General features: G+C 38.1%; 1 protein-coding gene across 2 annotated transcripts in view; it reads right to left on the reverse strand.

Annotated features, from left to right (window-relative positions):
• Nucleotides 1-21,510, reverse strand: part of LEPR (leptin receptor) — a 90,660-nt gene extending 69,150 nt beyond the window's left edge. For both annotated transcript variants that reach the window (XR_004140837.2, XM_031465319.2), the window contains exon 1: nt 21,051-21,510. The gene's annotated coding sequence lies outside the window, so the exon portion shown is untranslated. The remainder of the gene's footprint in view (nt 1-21,050) is intronic.
• Between the last annotated feature and the right edge of the window lie 1,821 nt (nt 21,511-23,331).

Below are 23,331 nucleotides of genomic sequence, written 5' to 3' on the forward strand. Positions count from 1 at the left end.
AGAATGGTGATTCTTAACTATTTTTGGATCACACACCTTGTTGAGAATTTGGTGAGAGTCACGTCCCAATTGATAGGAACAGGCACACACACCTAAAATTAGGGCTATAATTTCAAGGAGTTACTAAACTCTCTGAAATTTATCCAAGGCACTCAGAATAAGAATTCCTAGTGTAGATTAATGGAGTGCACATTCCTCTATAATTGTAGCTCCATGAATTGAGTCACTTACAGACAACAAGCTCTGAGGAGCTTGAGATAATACAGCCTAGTGTTTCTCCTGGAATGTAATTATCCCATGTTGATAGTCACAAGGAGTAATGTGTCTTATCTGAAATATCTGAAGAAATCTTTAATAAAGTATACAAAGGTTCACTCATAGTCGGATCTAAATGACACACCCATGATATCTGGATGTACAGGCACTAATTCAATTTGCATAATACACCAAACACAGTAAGTATATTAAAAATGCCAATAATACTTCAGCTGTTACTAAACTTTAAATGAAAGGAAAAATCAAAATCCATATTCTACAGAATTATCATGTTATCAGATTGTTTAACATCTATTGTAGAGAATTTTCTGAGTTACTTTTATGGATCAAATTCTACTTATATACAGACATAAGAGTTTCAATTAGTGTTTGAATCAGTGGTTGCGCAGAAAAAAAATTAATTACAACTTGCTCCAATAATCTCAGAAAGTCTCCAGATCTGTGGAAAAGTTTACGAGTAAGAAAAGCAATTCTGACAATTCTATTGCTTTGATGAACAAACTCAGTGAGCTCCATCTGCCACTAATTTTTGCTTTTACTTTCTGCTAGAGAAGCAGCCATGTATCTTTCACTTAGACAAAAACATTTAAGTATTTTATTTAAATATAAATGAAAAACACTATTTCTTAAAGTGTCAAAATTTAACAAATATAGCCTGGTCTACTTCTAGTAACCTCACCATTTTCAGTATGTTTACTTTTACTTCTTCACTTAGGATGGAAATTGGTCATATTATTTCCATCAAATAGCTGTTATAGCCTTAAATTATTTTTTAATTAAAAAATAAACTTCTATCATCCTGGTATAAGCATTTGTCCCTTTGAAAAGATCATTTCAAGTACTTTAATTCCTGATATGACTCGAATTGTGTGTTCTTGCTGTAAATCAATTCCTTGAAATTAGAGTAATAAGCTATGATTTATAGACCATGTTACCAAAGTCAACACAGTTGAATCAGAATAGGCATCTTACTGACATACCAAGTAACTTAAAATCTGTACATAAATCAGCTCATTTAAATATTAATTGAATATTTGGTAAAATGTAAGTTACTACACAGGGTGCTATAAATATAAAAAATTAAGAGGAAATCATCATTTACTTTAAGAAATAACATTATTTTATGATTTTTTTAAAATGTCAAAGTACTATAATACCTGAATGAATAAAAGTGCCATGGGACTTCAGATTCAAGATGGCAAACTGAACAAACTGACCTTCTCTTCCACCTGATATGCCTTTAGAATTATAGTAAAGTCAAACAAGTTAGAACAGAGAGAATGAGGGGACCCACAGCAAAAAAGAGATTTGCACAAATTTCTGGAAGATGAAGCAAAGACTAACAAGGTAGAATGAAGGAAGTAACTACCTAGGGTATTTGGGTAAGATGCAGTCATCAATGAGGAAACAAACTTACTTGGGGAACCCCTGGATGTTGGGTGGTTGGTCTGTATATGTAATATTTGACTTCTTTATCCCCTCATAAACAATTCATGGCAGCCAAATCTATCTCCCTGTAACTGTCAGGGTTGTGGTTTACAAACAACCAAAACCAACTCTGGCTAGTTTAAGTAGGAAATGAATTTATTAAAAATTAATCAGAATATATTAAAGATGATTGGGTACCTCACAGAACCTCCATGAGGACCAGAGAATCGAGCCAATACAGCACAAAGCTAAGAACCACACCCAAAATCCAATGTAGAATTGCTCTAGAAAAGACAGCCCTACATAGTGCCAGAACAAATAATCCTAAAATGTATATGAAACCACAGAAGACCCAGAATTGTCAAAGCAATCTTGAGGAAAAAGAACTAAGCTGGAGGAATAATGCTCCCAGAATTCAAGCAATACTACAGAGCTATAGTAATCAAAACAGCATGATACTGGCACAAAAACAGACATACAGATCAACGGAACAGAACAGAGTCCAGAAATAAACCCACACGCCTAGAGTCAAATAATCTTCGATAAGGGAAGCAAGAATATACAATGTAGAAAAGACCACCTCTTCAGCAAGTGGTGCTGGGCAAACTGGACAGCCGCATGTCAATCAACAGAGTTAGAGCACTCCCTCACTCTGTACATAAAAATAAACTCAAAATGGCTTAAAGACTTAAATATAAAGACATGACACCATAAAACTCCTAGAACATAGGTGAAACATTCTCTGACATAAATTGTAGCAATGTTTTCTTAAGTCAGTCTCCCAAGGCAAAAGAAAGAAAGCAAAAATGAACAAATAGGACTTAATCAAACATAAGCTTTTGCACAGCAAAGGAAACTATAAACAAAATAAAAAGACAACATACAGAATGAGAGAAAAGATTTACAAATGATGTGAACAACAAGGCTTTAATTTCCAGAATATACAAACAACTCATACAATTCAATAACAAACAAACAAACAAACAACCCAATCAGAAAATGGGCAGAAGGCCTAAACAGACATTTCTCCAAAAAAGACATCCAGATGGCCAACAGGCATGTGAAAAGATGCTCAGCATTGCTAATTATTAGAGAAATGCAAATCAAAACTACAATGAAGTATCAACTCACACCAGTCAGAATGGCCATCATCCAACAGTCTACAAATAATAAATACTGGAGAGGGTGTGGAGAAAAGGGAACTCTCTTAACTGTTGGTGGGAATGTAAATTGGTGCAGCCACTATAGAGAACACTATGAAGGTTCCTTAAAAAAACTAAAAACTGACTTTCCATATAGTCCAACAATCCCACTCCTGGGCATATATCTGGAAAAGATGAAAGCTCTAATTCAAAAAGATGCATGCACCCCAATGATCACAGCAGCACTGCTTTCAATAGCCAAGACCTGGAAGCAAACTAAGTGTCCATCAACAGATGACTGGATAAAGAAGAGGTGGGATATATACAATGGGATACTACTCAGACATTAAAAAAGAACGAAATAATGCCATTTGCAGGAACATGCATGAAGCTAGAGATTGCCATACCAAGTGAAGTAAGTCAGACAGAGAAAGACAAATATGTGGAATCAAAAAAAATAATACAAGTGAATTTATTTACAAAACAAAAACAGACCCACAGACATAGAAAACAAACTTATGATTACCAAAGGGGAAGAGTTGTGGACGGATAAATTAGGAGTATGGGATTAACAGATAAGCACTACTACATACAAAATAGATAAACAACAAAGATTTACTGTAGAGAATAGGGAACTATATTCAATATCTTGTGACAAACTATAATGGAAAAGAATTTTTAAAAGAATATAGATATATACATATTTACATGTATAATCAAATCACTTTGCTAGATACTTGAAACTAACACCATATTGTAAACCAACTATATTTCAATTAAAAAAAAAAAAAGACAGCCCTGACGGCACACCAGGACACTGTACTGTTATAACTGAAACCACAGTGCCTACCATCTCCGAGTTCCTCTAAACTCTTCTACTCGTTCATGTCCCACACTTCTGATCTAAAATCTGGCATGAATGCCTCAAAGTGGTAAAACCTAGTTCACAGTCTACATGCAGACAAGCCAGGAAACTTGGGAAAATATGGATTTATAATGTGGGGAATTTCCCAAACACAAGCAAAGTATTCAAAGGTGTCAAATGGCCAAAGAGAATTAAACATTTTCCTTTATACTCCTGTATGATAAAGGGGTTAGAGGAAATAGAAGTTATTCGAGGAGAACTCGGGCTTCTAGCATAGGCTTGGCACCACCATGGTAGAGCCCTTACACATCCTGACACTTAAGGGCATAGGCCTTCAGCATAAATGGCAGCTCCTTATTCAAATGCCTACAGTGAAGCACTTCCCGTGACAGACAATGCCCACATACAAAGAATTCGCATTCTCCCTATTTTTCTCTTAATAGCCACATTGAATGGAGACAAGAGCTAAGACATGAAGAAAGCCTTCAGCATAATGGAAAATTTTTGTAAACGGAAAGATTTAAAGAAAAAAAAGAAAGCCTTTCACAGAGGACACAGAGATAAATCAGAGGAAAAAAAATAACTTTAACAAATGTTAATGAGTATTTTCAGAGACTGGTCAGAAGACTTTGCAACCACAAATTCAAAGACTGTTCTAACAAAGGAATATCAGAGGAAGAAAAAGCTTTGGAAAATTTAAACACATAGTTACAAAAAAAAAAAAGTTTCAATGGAAAGGTTAGAAAACATATTTGCATAATTTATTCCTCCCCAAAGTGTGTTTGTGGGGGAGGGCAAGGTCAAGTAATTCTTACCCAACCAATAGCATTTCCAGAAAAAAAAAAAGAATAAAGAGAAAAATGATCAGTGAAATAATACAAAAAATTTTTCCAGAGCTCGTAAGAGACCCAAGTCTCTAAACTGAAAAAAAGCCAAATTCCAAGGAGGAGGAATGGAAAAAAAAATCGATCCCTAATCATTAAGAAATTACAGAAAACTGAAGAAGAGAACGAGGTAGGAAGTTTCCAGAGAAGAAGAAACATCATTTAGGTAATGAAAAACAGAATTAAAACAAATGTTTCATCTAAAACACTGAATTCTAGAAAACAATCCTGTAATGACAGATGGAAAATCATTTACAGTTTAAACTTCTATTAGCCAATCAAGCAAGTATCAGAGCAAAACAAACACATTTTCAATAATGCAGTGACTTAGAAAATTTATATCCTTTGAATCTCTTTCTCAGAACTAACTTTACAACAGATTCCAGCAAAATGAGGAGTAAGCCAAGGAAGAGGTATTCAGGGATCAGGATCCAGGGAAGCTTGACTGCAACCCAGTTGATGGCTCCACAGACTTGAGAAAGATCTGTCCAGAGAGCAGATGGAGTACAGATGACCCCTGAACGGAAATGGCCAGGAGGAAGGTGAGGGTGGAAGGCAACTACATATTTATCATGCATAACAAGATTCTGAAGCTGCAAAAACTTGAAAACAAAACAAACCAAAAACAGAATAACACAAGGGAAAAAAGAAGTCTTGGTTCAAAATTGAAGCCAGTAGTCCAAATAAGAATATGAGTTCAATGGACTTCAAAAAGAATAATGAAATGGATTCCTAAATAAATAAATAAATAAAATGATTAAAAAACTGAAATTAAGGATATAATAAAGGCCCACATACCTTCTCCAAATAAGAAAAAATAAAGTTAACTGGAAAAAGCTTTATGGAAAGTCCTGATCTAAATATGAGCTGAAATAACATATGGCATAATCTTGAGCAAATGCTGGAATTAAAGAATCTATTTGAAAAAAGGAATAATTAACCTTAACCTTGATTTCTAGGAACATTCCCCTTTGGGTGGCTGAGGAGTCATCCTGAATGAAGTAATCCTACAACCCTTCTTGGTTCTGCAGTGAGTAATATTTACAAAGTCATAATAACATTAATGCTACTATTTATCGACTTCAAATTTTTGGCCTAACCAATAGACAAAAATGAAAGATTTGATTACAAATACCAAACATAAAATATTATCAATTTTCTTACTGTACAGTTGTCAAAATTTGGGTGGTGTAATTATATAAGGAGAGATGGTAGGAAGGTAAAGGGTGAAATAACACAACCTCATGAAGCAGAGAGTCAAGAGAAACGGTCTGTAGTGAATGGAACAAGAAATGGTGGTGGAATTACAAAAGCAACCAAAAAAAGAGGTCGGAAAATTGATACAATTATACGTGGAGGAGGGAGAGAGAAAGAAGGTGAAATTAGTAAGCTAAACTATTTCCTACCATGGTACCTGTTCAAAGTGGTTAATGAAAAGAAAAAGAGGAAAAAAGTCAGAATAAGCTTCTTTAGCCCTACAGAGTAGACGATAGAAGAACTAAAACCAGAGATGGCTTAAGTGAGTTGTTCTCAGGATCAAGAATAAAAGAGAAGGGAGTAAGGCAAGGGACTATTTGTTTCATTACAGTAGGTTTTTGTAACCATGTGCGTGGATTATTTTCTTGCAAAAGTATTATATAATCCTTCTAATTAAATTAAGTGTTATGGGATTTCAAAAAATTAGATACTAACAAAGTCGTGGGAGCCAATTAAAGGTTCACAGAAGTAAAATTTTAGTTGAACTTCAAGAAATACAAAGGGAGAGAGTAATGTATGTCTTCTATTTTAAGATTCACAGTATTTTAACACCTCTGACACCAAGATCTTTGTTAAAATCGATGTCATCTTACAGTTACTGATGGCCTTGTAGCAGCTGTGACTTAGCTGTCATTAACTGCATATGTACAAGTAAGGGCGCTTTCCTAATGACAGACTGGATAATTTTAAGCCATCAATATTTCGGTCAACAAACTGTTTAAAGACTATTTAAGGAAGAAATATGAGCCCTGAATGTTGTCTGAAAAATCTTCTGTGGACATCTTTTGCTAAGATCAATATAGAGCATAAATTTTGCAAAATGGACCAACTTAAAAGAAAATCTCGGAAATGACAGTGAACCATTCTTTTATCAAGTGCTATATCACAAATATTCTTGATAGCACAGAGTATGATATGGTTTGGGAAAATACTGCCATCAACAGTGCTAAGTTGAAAAGTGATTCAGGAAAACCAGATTCTGGATATGAAAAGAATTCCTTAATAGATTTCTCTGAGTTTTACTTTCCTTATGAGAGTGATATGATTTAAACAAAAATCCTTATCTAAATAATTCTAAAGCAGCACTTGAAAGAGGTAGGTAAATAAAACAAAAATTCTAAATGATGAGAAAGCACTGTAAAATAGTTAAATATGCAGAGTTTTTTTTCTTTTTTAGCAGTACAAAAATGGTGGTGTATCTGAAAAATCCACGATGTCTTACATTTAAAGGACTACAACTTACTGGAAAGAGTAATTAGTTACCTCTAATTTGGATAAATCATAACAGATTCGGTAAAGGAGTGAGCATTTAACTGCCCCTTGAAGAAGGGGGTGGAATATGAAGCATCTCATAAATATAAAAAAAGATTTTCCTGCAAAACCTATGATCAGTTAAAACAAAGATCAGTCAAGGGGTATCAATAAAAGACAACAGGACCTCCTCTGTAAGAATTGATTTGCAAGTTCAGAACAGTATTAGTCAAAAGACCAGGAAGCCACTTGCCAGATGACTGCTTTTTATAGAAAGGATATTTTTACATCCTGTTTGTTCTGTGCGAAAACCTTTTCCTTTCCCAAATCAGACCTGTGACCAGCAGTGTTATAGTAAGACATCCATATCACTAAGAGAAATAGTAGGGTACCTGCTGGGTAGGTCCAGTATGATAAGTATGTCATAATTCTAAGAGATAACAGCTTAATAATATAACAGCAGCTACAATTACTAGATGCTTATTATGTATGTGCCAGCATGTCTTCCCTCCCTGTTTATGCATATGCACATATATGCATACACACACACACGCACACGTGTGTGTGTGTGATTTATTTTCTCTTTCATCTCCTACACTGACCAGGTTGATTCAGAAAATCTGTTGGTGCATACAGAAATCTAATTGTTTGATTATCTCATAGGTTTAGACACCCAGATAACAGCTGCTAGTTAAAGCAAAATGAGAAAATATAATTCTGAGAAAAACTAAGTTGTCCCACGCCTTCACTAAACAGCTATTTGGTAACAGCTGTTCTTAAACATGAGTTCACATTTTTAAAGCCTATTATAATACCATTATAGAAGCTCCTGAGAATCTCTACTTGGCTCAAATCTTGAGCTATTATCTAGTATGAACAGATAAAACACTTCTACGTTCCCATAAACTTTATAGAAATTTCTGGTCCAAGAGTAGTTTCTCCCTCTCTCTCTCTCTCTCTCCCCTCTTTGCCTCCATTCCCGCCCTTCCTCCTTCTCTCCTTGTCTTTCTCATTCACTATTATAGACAGATAGATAGACAGACAGACAGACAGACAGACAAGCAGGCAGACAGAGATCTGTAAGTCTGTACTGTTTCTGGAATTTCCCCTTTAATTGGTAAACACTTTAAAATTTGACATTCATGCTACAATTAATACCCCTTTAGAGTGTCTTCAGTTGGGTCATTTTTATTTGCTAGTCCATAGTACTCTAGTTTGATTTAAAGAGGTCCATAGGAATATGAAAACGAATATATGTATGTATATGCATGACTGGGACATTGTGCTGTACAGGAGAAATTGATCTATTGTAACTGATTGTACTTTAATTTAAATAAATAGATAGATAGATAAACAAACAAATAAATAAAAATAAAGGGTACCACAAAGCTTTGTTAAAACAGTTCTCAAATGCCTGACTCTCTCCTTGAAGACCACCCACAGTCCACAGACAACGGATCCCGCAGCTCTATTCTCTCCTCTGCAAGTCTCCATGTTACACTAAGCAGAGCCACAGCTATAACTCAGCCAGCTGGATCATCAAAGATGCCCAGGCCAGGCAAACACTCTTCCACACAAACTGAAGATGGACTGCATTCACTGTGGGGGACATGTTACTGGTATCACAAAGTTATGTAAGTGGGAAGAATCTAGCCTACCAATTTTACAGAAGAATAAGTGGCTTGCTGACTTTCCTTCGGCGAGAATCAATATCCACAAAAACTTCACATAGCCTACCTTAAACATATTGAGTGTTCACATTCTGGAAAGGATTTTAAACTTCCAAGTTGATGGCACTTGAATTAGACGGTGATTTTTACTACATAGCCAGAATTTTTGTGTCTGTTTTTCTTATAAACATTTACTAAAACTCACTTAAACACATTACAGTGGCATTAATCACATCTTTAAGCTCAGCATGTCGGCAATGTATATTCAAGGATTACAAGAGTGGATATTTTTGGTTTTCATGTTGAAGCCAATAGGAAGCATGAGGATAATCATGAGTTGGAACTATTGAAAAAGGTTGCTAAACATATAAATATGTATTTTTAAATATCCCCTTAATAAAGCCCTATGGAAACAGAAATATAACTCAAGAGAATCACTCCAAATTGATGACCATTCAGCAGGAATATATAATAATTTTAAATGTGTACATATATTATAGTACAACCTCAAAATAACATATGCTTATTATAATGTAGCTTCAAAATATATAAGGTGAAAGTTCAGAGCAATACAACAAAAAAGCAGAAATCCACATACACAGTAGAAAATTTTAATATACTCTCCTAAAGAATGAATAGAACAGCAGAAACAAAATACATGAAGATATATGAGGTTGAAACAACACTAACAAATGACACTGGAACAAAAACATTAACAAGTTTGACATACATTGAACTCAGCTCTCCCAAACTGTAGATTTCATGTTCCTTTTGAGCATTAATAGGGCATTTACAAAAACCTGACCACATACAAAGACATAACGTGAACAATTTGAAAAAGGATTACACCCAATCTTATACATGAATATAGACTTTTTAAAATCCTTAGCAAAATATTAGTGAATGGAAATCTGCAATGGATAAAAAGCTCATATAGCATGAGTAGGACTGTCACAGTGAAGGTAGTGAGGGAGGGGACTACTATGATCTAATATTTTAAAAATCAATTAATATAATTCACTCACTAATAAATTGAAGGAGAAAAAGCATTTGATTATATAAGCAAATATTAAAAAGCATTTGATAAGTCAAAAACCATTCATGACAAAAACCTGTTTGCAAGCTAGAAATGGAAGGAAAGTATTAAATCTGAAAAGGGGTATCTACCAAAACCCAAAGCAAACATCATTCTTAATATAAAATGATTTCCCCTGTCAGCACTTCAAATCAACATATTTAAGGTCCTAATCAAGGTAGGAAGGGAAGTGGGAAAAGTTTAAGGATTATAAAAGAAGAAAAAAACTGTCGAATTTCATAAATTACAAGAAAGGTGGAAAATCCCAAAGGATCTGTATGTAGGTTATTTAACTGAATTACAAAATTCAGCAAGGTGGCTGATGAAAAGTTTAACTATATGAAACCAAGTATTTTAAATACTTCCCAACCTAGTCTATGAGGCCAGTATTACTCTGATACCAAAACCAAAGACATCACAATAAAAGGAAACTACTGGCCAACATCCCTTATGAATATAGGTGCAAAAACAATAGGAAGCCAAATCCAGCAATGTATGCACTGTGACCAGTAAGATTTATCTCAGGAATGCAGGCTTGGTTTAAATATGAAAATCAATGTATCTATCAATTGTAATAACAGAATAAAAGACATGATTATCTCAACAGAAAAAGCATTTGACAAACCCCAATGCCATTTCATGACAAAAACATTCAACTAGGAATAGAAGAGAACTTCTCCAACTTGATAACAGCTACATATGAAAACCCATAGCTAACATCATACTTAATGGTCAAAGACTGGATGCTTCCCTGCTAAAGAATAAGACAAAGTTATTTGCTTGCACTTTCTATTCAACTGGAGGTTTTAACCAGGGCAACTGGGCAAGAAAAAGAAATAGAAGGCATCCATATTAGAAAGAGAGAAGTAAAACAATCTCTATTCTCAGATGACATGATCTTGTACATAGAAAATGCTAAGGAATTCACAAAAAATACATTACACCTAATAAATAAGTTCAGCAAGGTTGCAAAATACAAGAATAATGTAAAAATCATTTATATTTCTATACATTAGCAATGAACAATCTGAAATAAAATTAAAAGATAATTCCATTTCCAATAACATCAGAAAGAATAAAACACTTAGGAACATTTTCAACAAAAGAAGTACAACTATTTGTATGCTGAACACTATAAAACATCACTGAAAGGAATTAAAGAATACCTAAATAAATGGAAAAACATCCCATGTTAATGAATTGAAAGACTTAATTTTGTTGAGATGATAATACTTCTTAAATTAATCTCACATTCAATGCAAACCCTTCAAAATTCTAGCTACATTTTGTGCAGAAATTGACAAGCTGATTCTAAAATTTATATGGATATGCAAGGGAATAGATAAAACAATACTGAAAAAGAACTAAGTTGGGGTAGTCACTTCTGATTTTCAAAACTTGCTTCAGTGGAAGAAGCAAGATGGCGGAGTAGAAGGCTGCTCATAGCTCACCCTCTCCCACAAATACACCAAAACTCACATCTACGGACCTACTCAGCCAACCAGAGCACCTGCCAAACTCCGACAGAACATCGCCCTCTTCGAAAGACACAGACGCCAAAAATCTGGTAGGAGAAAAGGAAAAAAGAAAGAAGAAAAAGCAAAACAGCGCAGGACCGATCCCGTGGGGAGGGAGGGGCAAAGGAGGACTAGCGCTCGTTTGCTGGGTCTCCCCTCTCCAACAGAGAGGCCAGCAGGACGGAGGGGGAGCCTCTGAGGCTCAGATCTGCCTTGAGCATCCCTTGACTGACAGAACTTAAATGGGCACAGAGGGTCCCCGCGACACCCAGCCCGAGACGTGAGCCGGCAGCAGAGGGCCAGGACAGGCCGCCCAAGCCGGGCGGAGGACTGGGGCGGCTGCACTGAGGCAGCCCTGGGGGACTGCAGGGGGCTGTGCGCTGTGGCTGGGAGGGGATACGGAGCAGAACAACCTCAGTCCCCTGCAAACTGCGATAAAAGCAAAGCAACATGGCTGGTGTGCCCTGGGGGGAGGGGCGCCATAGGCTTTGTCTCCTCAGACATGCGCCACCATTACTGGTGCTTCTCTCGAGAAGAGAGGCAGGGCGCAGCCACAGCTGCCATCTCCTCCTGTGCGCAGCGCCCGGATGGCGGGTGGGCCAGAGACCTGAATCCACACCCAGGGGCTCCACAACCTTCTGGGCAGGACTGAGACTTATTTACAACCTGACGCAGATAGAATCTTTCTGCCCTGGCACCTCAGAGAACTCGCACTGCCAAGACAAACAAGGAGCTGAGATTTGGCACGGAGCAGGGGCGGGGCCATTCCTTGGTCTTCCCGGAGCCCACCTTCAGAGCGCCGAACCGAGGCAGAGCCGGCAGCTGCACAGAGCAGCAGAGTGACCAGCGCTGGGAGAGGGTGGGTGGCCAACCGTCTTCCTGGCAGGAACGCAGCACCTGACCACAGTGCTGGGAGGGGATGTGATCCACCCACCTGCCTCACCTGGAGTGCAGCATCTGACTGCAGCATCAGGAGGGTGAGCGACCCACCCGCCCACCAGGTAAGAGCTCAGCACCTGACCCAGCGATGGGAGGGGGCACGATCTGCTAGCCAACAGCCACTGGGAGCAGCACAGACGAGGGTGCCAACAAAGGGCCTCTGGAAACAGCAAGCTGAGTTCATGAAACAGGGCGAAGACACAAAGACCTCTCAATAAAATCAGTAAGAGCACAGCATCTCCAGGAGAACTAGATAACTGATACTCCTTAAGCCACAGTGCCAGAGCGATATGAGTAATATGAAGAAGCAGAGGAACCACTCCCAATTAAAAGATCAAGAGAAATCCCCTGAAACCATGATCAAGGAAATAGACATTGATGGCCTACTAGATCAAGATTTCAAAAAAAGACTGATCAAAGTACTGAAGGAACTAAAAGAAATAGTGTTTAGAGATACAAAATATGTCAAAAATGAAATAGAAGCTATAAAGAAGAACCAAGTAGAATTAGTAAACTCATTTGCTGAGATAAGAGCTGACCTAAAGGCTGTACAAAGCAAGCCAGATAATGCAGAGGAACGAATAAGTGACCTAGAAGACAGGACCACAGAAAGCACCCAATCAGAACAGCTGAAAGAAAACCAAATAAAAAACAATGAAAACAATATAAGGGACCTATGGGATAATATAAAGTGTGCCAATCTACGCATAATAGGGGTTCCAGAAGGGGAAGAAAGAACAAAGGGAATTGAAAAGGTATTTGAAGAAATCATGACTGAAAACTTCCCAAACCTAAAGGAATCATATATCCAAGTACAGGAGGCTTAGAGGGTCCCAAACAGGAAGAACCCAAACAGACCCACACCAAGACATATCATAATCAAGATGGCCAGAGACAAGGATAAAGAAATGATTCTAAAGGCAGCAAGAGAAAAACGAAGAGTGAGTTACAAGGGAACCCCCATAAAGCTCTCAGCTGATTTCTGTACACAAACACTACAGGCCAGAAGGGAGTGGCAAGATATATTCAAAGTCCTGAATGAAAAAAAGATGCAGCCTAGGATACTCTATCCAGCAAGGCTATCCTTTAGAATAGAAGGAGAGATAAAGAACTTCACAGACAAGCAAAAACTAAAAGAGTTTAGCAACACTAAACTCATGCTAAAAGAAATATTGACAGGTCTAGTCTAAATAGAAAAGAAGCAGGATGCTACAAAAATGAGAAACTCATAACTGGAAAGGAGGTAACTGCCATGAATTACAAAAAGAATAAACACAAAATTGTAAGAGAAGACATCTAAATCATTAAGAGTGGGAGAGGGAAGCAAGGAAAGCCACTGTGGAAAACAGTATAGAGATTCCTCAAAAGACTAGGAATAGACTTACCATATGACCCAGGAATCCTGCTCCTGGGCATCTATCCAGAAGGAACCCTACTTCAAAATGACACCTGCACCCCAATGTTCATAGCAGCACTATTTACAATAGCCAAGACATGGAAACAGCCTAAATGTCCATCAACAGATGACTGGATAAAGAAGCTGTGGTATATTTATATGATGGAATACTATTCAGCCACAAAAACCGACAACATAATGCCATATGCAGCAACATGGATGTTCCTGGAGAATGTCACTCTAAGTGAAGTAAGCCAGTAAGAGAAAGAAAAATACCATATGAGATCACTCATATGCGGAATCTAAAAAAAAAAAAACAAAAACAAAAACATAAACACAAAATAGAAACAGACTCAAAGACATAGAATACAAACTTGTGGTTGCCAAGGGGGAAGGGGGTGGGAAGGGACAGACTGGGATTTTAAAATGCAGAATAGATAAAAAAGATTATAGCACAGGGAAATATATACAAGATCTTGGTAGCTCATACTGAAAAAAAAAATGTGACAATGAATGTGTATATGTTCATGTATGACTGAAAAATTGTGCTCTACACTAGAATTTGACACAACATTGTACAATTGACTATTGTAATTGACTATTACTCAATAAAAAAGTGTAAAAAAGGAAAAAAACTTGCTTCAAAGCTCCAGTAATCAAGACAGTGTGGCACCTTATATAAGGATAGAATTATAGATCAATGGAGTAGAATTGAGATTCCAGAAATAAACCCTTACATATTTAGCAAATTGATTTTTGACAAGACATATAGACATGAGGAAAGAATGGCCTTTTCAACAAATGGTGCTAGGACAAGCAGATAATCACATGCAAAAGAGTGAAGTTGGCTTTAAAAGACCCAGAATTGCCAAAGCAATCCTGAGGGAAACGGATGACCCTCCCAAACTTCAAACAATACCACGAAGCTACAGTAATCAAAACACTGTGATACTGGCACAAAAACATACATATGGATCAATGGCAAAGAACAGAGAGCCCAGAAATAAACCCACCCACTTACAGGCAATTAATCAAAGGAGGCAAGAATATGCAATGGAGAAAAGACAGTCTCCTCAGCAAGTGGTGCTGGGAAAACTGGACAGCTGCCTGTAAATCAGTGAAGTTAGAACACTCCCTCACACCATAAGCAAAAATAAACTCAAAATGGCTTAAAGAGTGAAACATAAGACAAGACACTATAAACCTTCTAGAAGAAAACATAGGCAAAACATTCTCTGACGTACATCTCAGCAATGGTCTCCTAGGGCAGTCTACCCAGGCATTAGAAATAAAAGCAAAAACAAACAAATAGGACCTAATTAAAATTATAAGCTTTTGCACAGCAAAGGAAACCATAAACAAAACAAACAGACAATCTATGGAATGGGAGAAAATATTTGCAAATGATGAGACTGACAAGGGCTTAATTTCCAGAATATACAAATAGTTCATACAATTTAATAACAAACAACCCAATACAAAACTGGGCAGAAGACCTAAACAAGCAATTCAATGAAGACATACAAATGGCCAATATGCACATGAAAAAATGCTCAATATTGCTAATTATCAGAGAAATGCACCAAAACTACAATGAAGTAAAAAAAAAAAGCATAAATACAAAACAGAAACAGACTCATAGACATAGAATACAATGTTATTGTTGCCAAGGGGGTGGGAGGTGCGAAGGGATAGACGGGATTTCAAAATTGTATTAAAGATAAACAAGATTATACTGTATAGCACAGGGAAATATACACAAGATCTTATGGTAGCACACAGAGAAATAAATGTGACAATGAATATATATGTTCATGTATAACTGAAAAATCGTTCTCTACACTGGAATTTGACACATTGTAAAATGATTATAAATCAATAAAAAATGTTATATTCTTAAAAAAAAAAACTACAATGAAGTATCACCTCACATCAGTCAGAATGGCTATCATTAAAAAGACCACAAATGATAAATGCTGGAGAGGGTATGGAGAAAGGGGAACTCTCCTACACTGTTGGTGGGAATGTAGTTTGGTGCAGCCATTATGGAAAACAGTATGAAGATTCCTCAAAAAACTAAAAATAGACTTACTCTATGATCCAGCAATCCCCTGAGCATATATCCAGAGAAAACTCTAATTTGAAAAGATACATGCACCCCAATGTTCATAGAAGCACTATTTACAGCAGCCAACACATGGAAACAACCTAAATGTCCATCAACAGATGATTGGATAAAGCAAATATACATATATATATACACACATATACACACATATATACACAATGGAATACTACTCAGCCATTAAAAAACAATAAAATGATGCTGTTGGCATCAACATGGATGGACCTGAAAATCATCATTCTAAGTGAAGTAAGCCAGAAAGAGAAGGAAAAATACCGTATGCTATCACTTACATGTGGAATCTTAAAAAAAAGACACAAATGAACTTATTTACAAAACAAAAACAGACACACAGACATAGAAAACAAATTTATACTGACTGGAGGGAAAGGGGATGGGAAAGGATAAATTGGGAGTTCATGATTTGCAGATACTAACTACTATATATAAAATAGGTAAGTGTAAACTGTATAGCACAGGGAACACTATACAATATCTGCAGTAACCTATAATGAAAACTAATATGAAAAGGAATATAATGTATGCATACATATAACTGAAACATTATGCTGTATAAGAGAAATTTACATAACATTGTAAACTGACTATAATAATTTTTTTAAATATGCAGCTCCTGTGAATAAATCTATCAAGAAGATGTTCAAGAACTCCTAAGAGAAAATTTAGACTATGCTTACATTTATTATATTAGAGATGATGTAAATATATTAAGAGACAGTCATAGATTCTAGGATTGAATATTTAAAAGATATCAATTTCCTTATAATTGTTTATAGACTCAAAACAATCCCAATACAATCTCCATTAAATTCCTAACGGATTTTTTAGAACTTGAAAAGTTGATTCAAAAAATATATATGGAAAAATGCAAAAGGCCAAGGAATGCTATAGTATGGCTGAAAAAACTGCACAAAGGAGGATTCCTCCCCCTACTTACCAGACAGCAAGACTTAATTTGAATCTGTAGTAATTACAGACAGAGACTAAAGGAACAAATGCAGTGCCTAGAAACAGACTCACACATATATCAACTCTTGATACTTGAAAATAGTAAGTATTTGTTGTTTTAAGCCACTAAATTTGGAAGTAATTTGTTACACAGCAATAGATGACTAATACACTGCTGCTCACCAGTATTCCCAGATGCATTTCTTTTTTCAGCACAGAGAAAGATTAACCTTCCCCATCTCCTTGAAGTTAGGTATATCACATGACTTCTTTTGCTTCTAAAGTGTAAATCATTCATGTTGCTTCCAGATGGAGGCATTTAAAGCTATTTCATGATTATCCACACTTTCTTTTCCCATATTACACCAACTGGGAAAGTCCTGTGCTCCAGATTGTACAACAGAATGATGGGGGTTCCTTGAATTTAGACCTTTAAATTTCTGAGAATAGCTGCCCTGAACAGTTGCCTTAATCCATAGGAAACTGTGTGAATGAAAAATAAGCCTTTATTGCCTTAAGTCAATGAGACTTGGGGATTATTTGTTATCACAGCATAACCTAGCCTATTCTACAGATACTAAGCTCAATCTCACCAGTAATTAAATAAACTGCAATGAAATAATACATATCCACCAGCTGCACAAAAATTAAAAGTTCTGATAATACTAAATTTTGGCAGAGATGTACAGTCATCCAAATGGAAATGCTGAATAGGCAGCTGGATATAGAGGTACGAAGTTCAAAGGGAGAAGTCAATCACTGAGCTATCATTTTCAAGTCATCAGTGTACAATTTCAGAGATTGCATGAACTCCCCAAAGAGTATAGAGAAAAAAGAGCTCTCAAGGGCTAACACTTAAGGCATTTAGGTTAAAAATTCTGAGAGAAGAGAGATTAGCAAGGGAAACAGAAAGCAACGGCTAGTGAAGAAGGAGGAAAGTCCAGAGTACATGGTGTCCGGGAAGTCAACAAAGAAATATTACAAAGAGCAGAGAGTGATAACTGTGACACTGCTACCAACTGGTGAAGTCAGATCAAATGTGAGTGACAACTGACAACTGGATTTAGGAAAGGTGGTGTCACCGGTGACTGTGACAGGAATAGTTTTGACAGAGTACTGAAAACAAATGAGTGGTAGAAATGGGTTTAAGAGAACATATGTGGAATATAAAAACGAATATATGTATGTTCCTATATGACTGAAGCATTGTGCTGTACACCAGAAATTGACACAACATTGTAAACTGACTATACTTCAATAAAAATATATGTAAAAAAGAGAAAATGTGAAGAAATGAATTGATAGTAGGGATATAGACAACTCTTTTTAAAATTTTATGTTTGAAAATGGAGCAGAAATGGCTTAGTCTCACAAACATAACGTTAAGCAAAAGAATTTATGAAAGAATGCTTCCTATAGTCATATATATTTTTTTAAAGCAAAATGAAATGTGATTAGGAAGGAACAGGCAAGAAGTTTCTTGGTATTGGCATGTTCTCTTTCTTGCATGGTGAATAATGGGGTATTAGCCTTAAAATTATCTGTTCTAATGATTAGCTGTATCATTTGTCAACCAGTACATCTGTGTTATGTACCTCTTCTCCCTATATATGTCATAGTTTAAAGTGTTAAAAAAATGTTTACGATTAATAAGATCATGTGTGTGAAAAGACAACAGGTGACAGGACTATGGCATTGTAAAAGTTTTAAAAAGCATTTGAGAAGGCATATTTCAAACTATCAGTAGACTTAATTTGAACTGAAACTCCAAAAGGTTATATGTGTACTAGGTCTGGTCAGTAGGTGAACATCTGTGCCTCTCTGATTTAATTAAAACTGGAATTTGTAAATCGCATAAAATCTTAAGAATTAGAGCAGACCGTAAGCCCCTTTCTTCATTTTTAACTCCACAGGGCATTTTTTTTCAGTATGCGTTTGGCTCTCAGTGTGAAAAATGCAGCACAATATCTGCCAAGGAAATTCTTTTCTTTTTCTGGATATTTTTTAAGTTTTATTTCCAAGATCCCCTTGGATATTGCACTTCACAAACACAAACCATTTAGTTACATAATAGTGATCTAACTGTGAAGACAAGATTGTTTTTTCTTAGTAAATTCATTACCAAAGAGGAATAGAGCTTCTGCCAACCATGATGACTCTCCCAAGTCATGAATGAGTTGGCCCAGGAGTAGTCAGAGCCATCCACTGTTTTCAGTTGTTTTCCAACAAGTGAGTAGAAGCCAGGGTATCTGAGTTCTACTACTCTCTGTTCATTCAACAACCAATTTCCTTAACTCTTTGAGCATCTCTTTCAAAGGAAATGATCACCTGCTTCACCAGAGATTATAAGGGGAGACAAATGCCTGAATGACTGATGACACTTCCAGTACAAAGGTGGAAAAACAATGAAAATAAATTTAAATGTGTCCATAAAAGAATACTTCAGATCTATTCCATTCTCCCAGACAGAATACAAAGCACATGCTGGGTGGGGACACATTCTTTTATTTTAGATCAAAGCCGCCAAAAAGAGCCAGAGACACTTCTAAAAGCTATCCTAACTACTGATGACTAAGTCTCAAATAATTCTGGATTACAAGGAACAACAGAAGCTATTCTAACATTCTCTGCTCAAATACAAACCAACAGTTGTTTGTTGTTTGTTTTTTATCAAGAGGAAATAAAAGGTTCACTGACACTTTATAGTACACACTTCTTGTACAACATTGTGTGTGTGTGTCAATTCCTAATTTCTGATTTATCTGTTTAGTTAACCTCTGCTATTTTCTGGGACTTATTCCAAAATAACTAAAATGCAATACTAAAATTGGCATCTCTGCTATTAAGCTTAATTTCAGAGAGGTTCTAAAGTGGTCTGAAACCACTTTTTTAATATTCTGCACACAACTTCATGCTAAAAAGTAACAAACACTGTTCACGAGCAGTAATTGATGGGAAAGGTGCAATTTCTGTTTCCTCCAAATATAAAATACAGAAAGAGAATAAGTACTATGCTAAAGCCACATGTTTTTGCTTCAGTGGTACAAATACTAACTTCAAGTTGAACACTATTCTTTAAGCTAGACTGAGAGATGATCTAAATATTTACCTACAAGCTATATATTTCTGAGCTCTTTTAAGTGTTTTTCTCTTTAATTTTTGGTTGGAAAACCCTAAAAGCATAAGTCATAAATACATATAAACAGATGCCAAGATCTCAAAATAGGTTTTTTTTTTTAATTTCATGAAAGTATGAACCTAGCAATGTTTGCAACATGTTAAACAGTTAAAGAATTATAAATTTTTAAGTTGGGAAACATCTTGGATATTATCAAAAGGCCCTCAGAATTTTAATCCAACCCTCTAACTTGACAGATGAGGAAACTGAGGCCCAGCGAGGTTAAGCTAACCACAGCTGCCACAGTAAATCGCAAATCATATCAAAATCCAGATATTCTGACTCCAGAATAAATCCAGAGCTCTGAAAGAGCATTTGTTTTTAATATACTTTAATACTTAAGGAAATGAATGTTAACAGAGGACCGTCCAAGCAGCCCCTCAATATATGGAACTCCCTCAGGCTTACAAGAGCCAGTCTTGTCTTCCACTTGCAAACCCAAGTCCTAGAAATAGCACCCAAAATTACCACTTTCTCAGATGGCCTCATCCTACCTGGGGTTTCCAAAGTGATTCCTGGTTGGGTCACTTTTTCTCATCTCTACAAGCCCCTTACAATAAGTGCTTTGACTGGGATTGGGTTTTGTTGTTTTATTAATTTGGTTGGGGAGGGCAGGATAAGCAGCTCAGGGCTAAACCACCCCTACAGTACAATTTTTTTTTCTTTTGTCATCCAAAGCAACAAATCCTTACTCTGGACCCCAGGGCTTACTGGTTTCTGTCGCAGTGCCTTCAGTCTTCAAAGTAGGAAGGAGACCTGGAGGAGTTGGAGGGGTGGCATGACCTTTGGGGGCGCCCGCAGGTGCGCGCCCAGGTTGGGCGGTCGGCTCTCCGCCGCGCGCCGGGATCCTCCTCGCCCCGAGGGCCTCCCGAGCGCCTGCCCCGGGGGAGCGAGGGCCCCGCCGCCCGCCAGGCGCGTGCCCGTCGGGTGGCACCGCGGGATCGGCCCCGGCCTCCCGGTCCCCCAGGTGGCCCGCGGGCTCCGGAGGGCCACGCGCGTCCCAGCGCCCGGCTCCTCGAGCGGCCGGGAGCCGGAAGAGACTGCAGAACGGGTTTAAGGAAAGAGAGTTGGGTCCCACCTCGAGGCTGGGGTCCAACCCAGGCGGAGGCAGAGATGGCGGCGGCGCGGGGGCTCCGGCACCTGCGTCGCTCGCGCTGGGCCGGTCGTGGGCTCTGCGGTGGGGCGGCTCCAAACTCGTCGCCGAAGGTACCGGGCAACTCTCCGGAGCGAGGAGGCAGCGGGGTGTGGGAGGAGGGGCTGAGGGGGAGCGCGGGGGAGAGGAGGGAGAGGAGGGGGTGCCGGGGAGAGAAGGGAGGGGAGAGGCCGCTGCCCGCCCGCGCGCCCCGCGCCCTCCGCCGCCGCTCGGGGAGGGGAGAAGAGGCCCCCCGAGCCGCCGGGGGCGGCCGCGCAGGTGACTTGGGCGGCCGTGAGAATGCGACTGCGCGTGGCCGCGGCCTCGGGGAGGAAAAGTGAGGAGTTTGGGAAGAAGGGCCCCCCTGCCCGCAGAGAGGCCGAGAGTCCAGGCGAAGCCAGCGGAAGGTGGCGCCGCTACTTCACGCAGGTGTCGGCTCCCGCGCGCCCACCCTGAGCCGGTGGGTCTCAGACCCTGGGCTGGGCGCTGGGGCTCCTCTGCCCCTCCCACTTCCAGACTTCCCAGCCTCCGCTGCATCAGGTGTGCGAAATGCTGCAATAAAGACGCCAGTAACCAGGACGAGCGGGAAAGGAGAGCGAAATGGAAAAGACCAGAAGCAGTGAGGTATTGAGTTTCCTGTCACCAAGACTGTTTCGGCTGAACATAGTTATGCTTGTCAGGAAGCCTAAAGAGTGCACACATGCTTCTAGTGAGGGGTTGAACTACATGACCACTTCTCTTTCAATCTTGGGATTCAATAGAATTTGACATAGTAAGGAAAAAAAAAAAATCCGTCCTTAAACAGTCTGATTCCAACCCCAAAGTAATAAGCACTTTCTTGCTCTCCAGTCAAAATGTTTACACATTGGTTTGTTTATTTAGTAATATACTTTTACTGAGGACCTACTATGTGCCAGACTATATGCTAGGTGCAGTTATTATTGAACTTGGAGTTATGACAAGCAAGTATTCATATAATTACTGTGTGATGGGTGAGATGAAGGAAACCAATAGGGTGAGGAAGAAAGAAAATTGAACTACTCTAGATTGGGTGGATGGTTAATTTTCAAAGATCTCTAGAAATGAACTTACCTGACACCCTCATAGAAAGAGACATTGGAAACAGAGAGAACCTAGCCCAGAGATGCATAGAACTAGAAGCAATGTCTGCCTGCTCCTAGACCCTGCCACTTGGCCAACCTGTGGAACTTTTCCCCCAGACGAAAATCCTTCCAGGAACAATGTCACCTAATAAAAACAAACGTCTTCATTGGATGAAAGCAAGAATTGGAGTAGATACTGACTTACCCAAATTATTGTGATATAAAATAACACAGCAGAATCCTTAATTAGACAGCTGGTATGAACTGGCATATAGTTTTCTAGGGCTGTCTTAAAAAATGACCACAGATTCAATGCTTAACACAACTGAAATGTATTTATTCACTCTTCTGGAGGCCAGAAGTCCAAAATCAAGGTGTCACCAGGTCCAGACACCTCCCAAAACCCTACGAGAAAATTCTCCCTTGCCTCATTCAGCTTCTGGTGGCTCCAGGAATCTGTTGGCTTGTGAATTCATTTCTCCAATCTCTACCTCCATCTTCACATGGCCTTCTCCATGTCTTTGCCTTCTTCTCTTCTGTCTCCTGTAAGGACACTTTTCATTGGATCTGGAATCCATCCAGATAATCCAGAATGATCTCAGCTGGAGATCCTTACTTAATTAAATCTGCCAAGACCCTTTTTTCCAAATAAGGTCACATTCACAGGTTCTGGAGATTACGATGTGGACATATTTTAGGGGGAAGCCACCATTCAACCCACTAGGTTGGAAAGCTAGGAAACTAATGGGGACCAAAATCATTGTCTACTGTGGTATCAGGGTGTCATTCCAGCACCATCATTCAAAACTGTATTAATACTATGTATGTTTAATTATTTCACTGTGAACTGCTAAAAATAAATGTCCTTAAACCTGGGGGGAATAATTATAATAAGGAAAAGCAGTACAGAGGCCCAAGACTTTAATTAATGTTTGAGTCACAGGCAATATTTGAAGGTCAAGCATGGCTCCCCAGAAGCTATCATTGTTAAATTAATACAGAAATACACCCCACATCCGTATGTATGGACTTCTGATAATGTGATCCAATACTGAATGTCTGCTGGGCACCAGGCTCTGAGTCATGAGCTCCTGTGGAGCTTACATTCTAGGTTAGGGGACACC

Source organism: Camelus dromedarius, chromosome 14 (genome assembly GCF_036321535.1).
Source record: "Camelus dromedarius isolate mCamDro1 chromosome 14, mCamDro1.pat, whole genome shotgun sequence".
NCBI classification, from domain to species: domain Eukaryota; kingdom Metazoa; phylum Chordata; class Mammalia; order Artiodactyla; family Camelidae; genus Camelus; species Camelus dromedarius.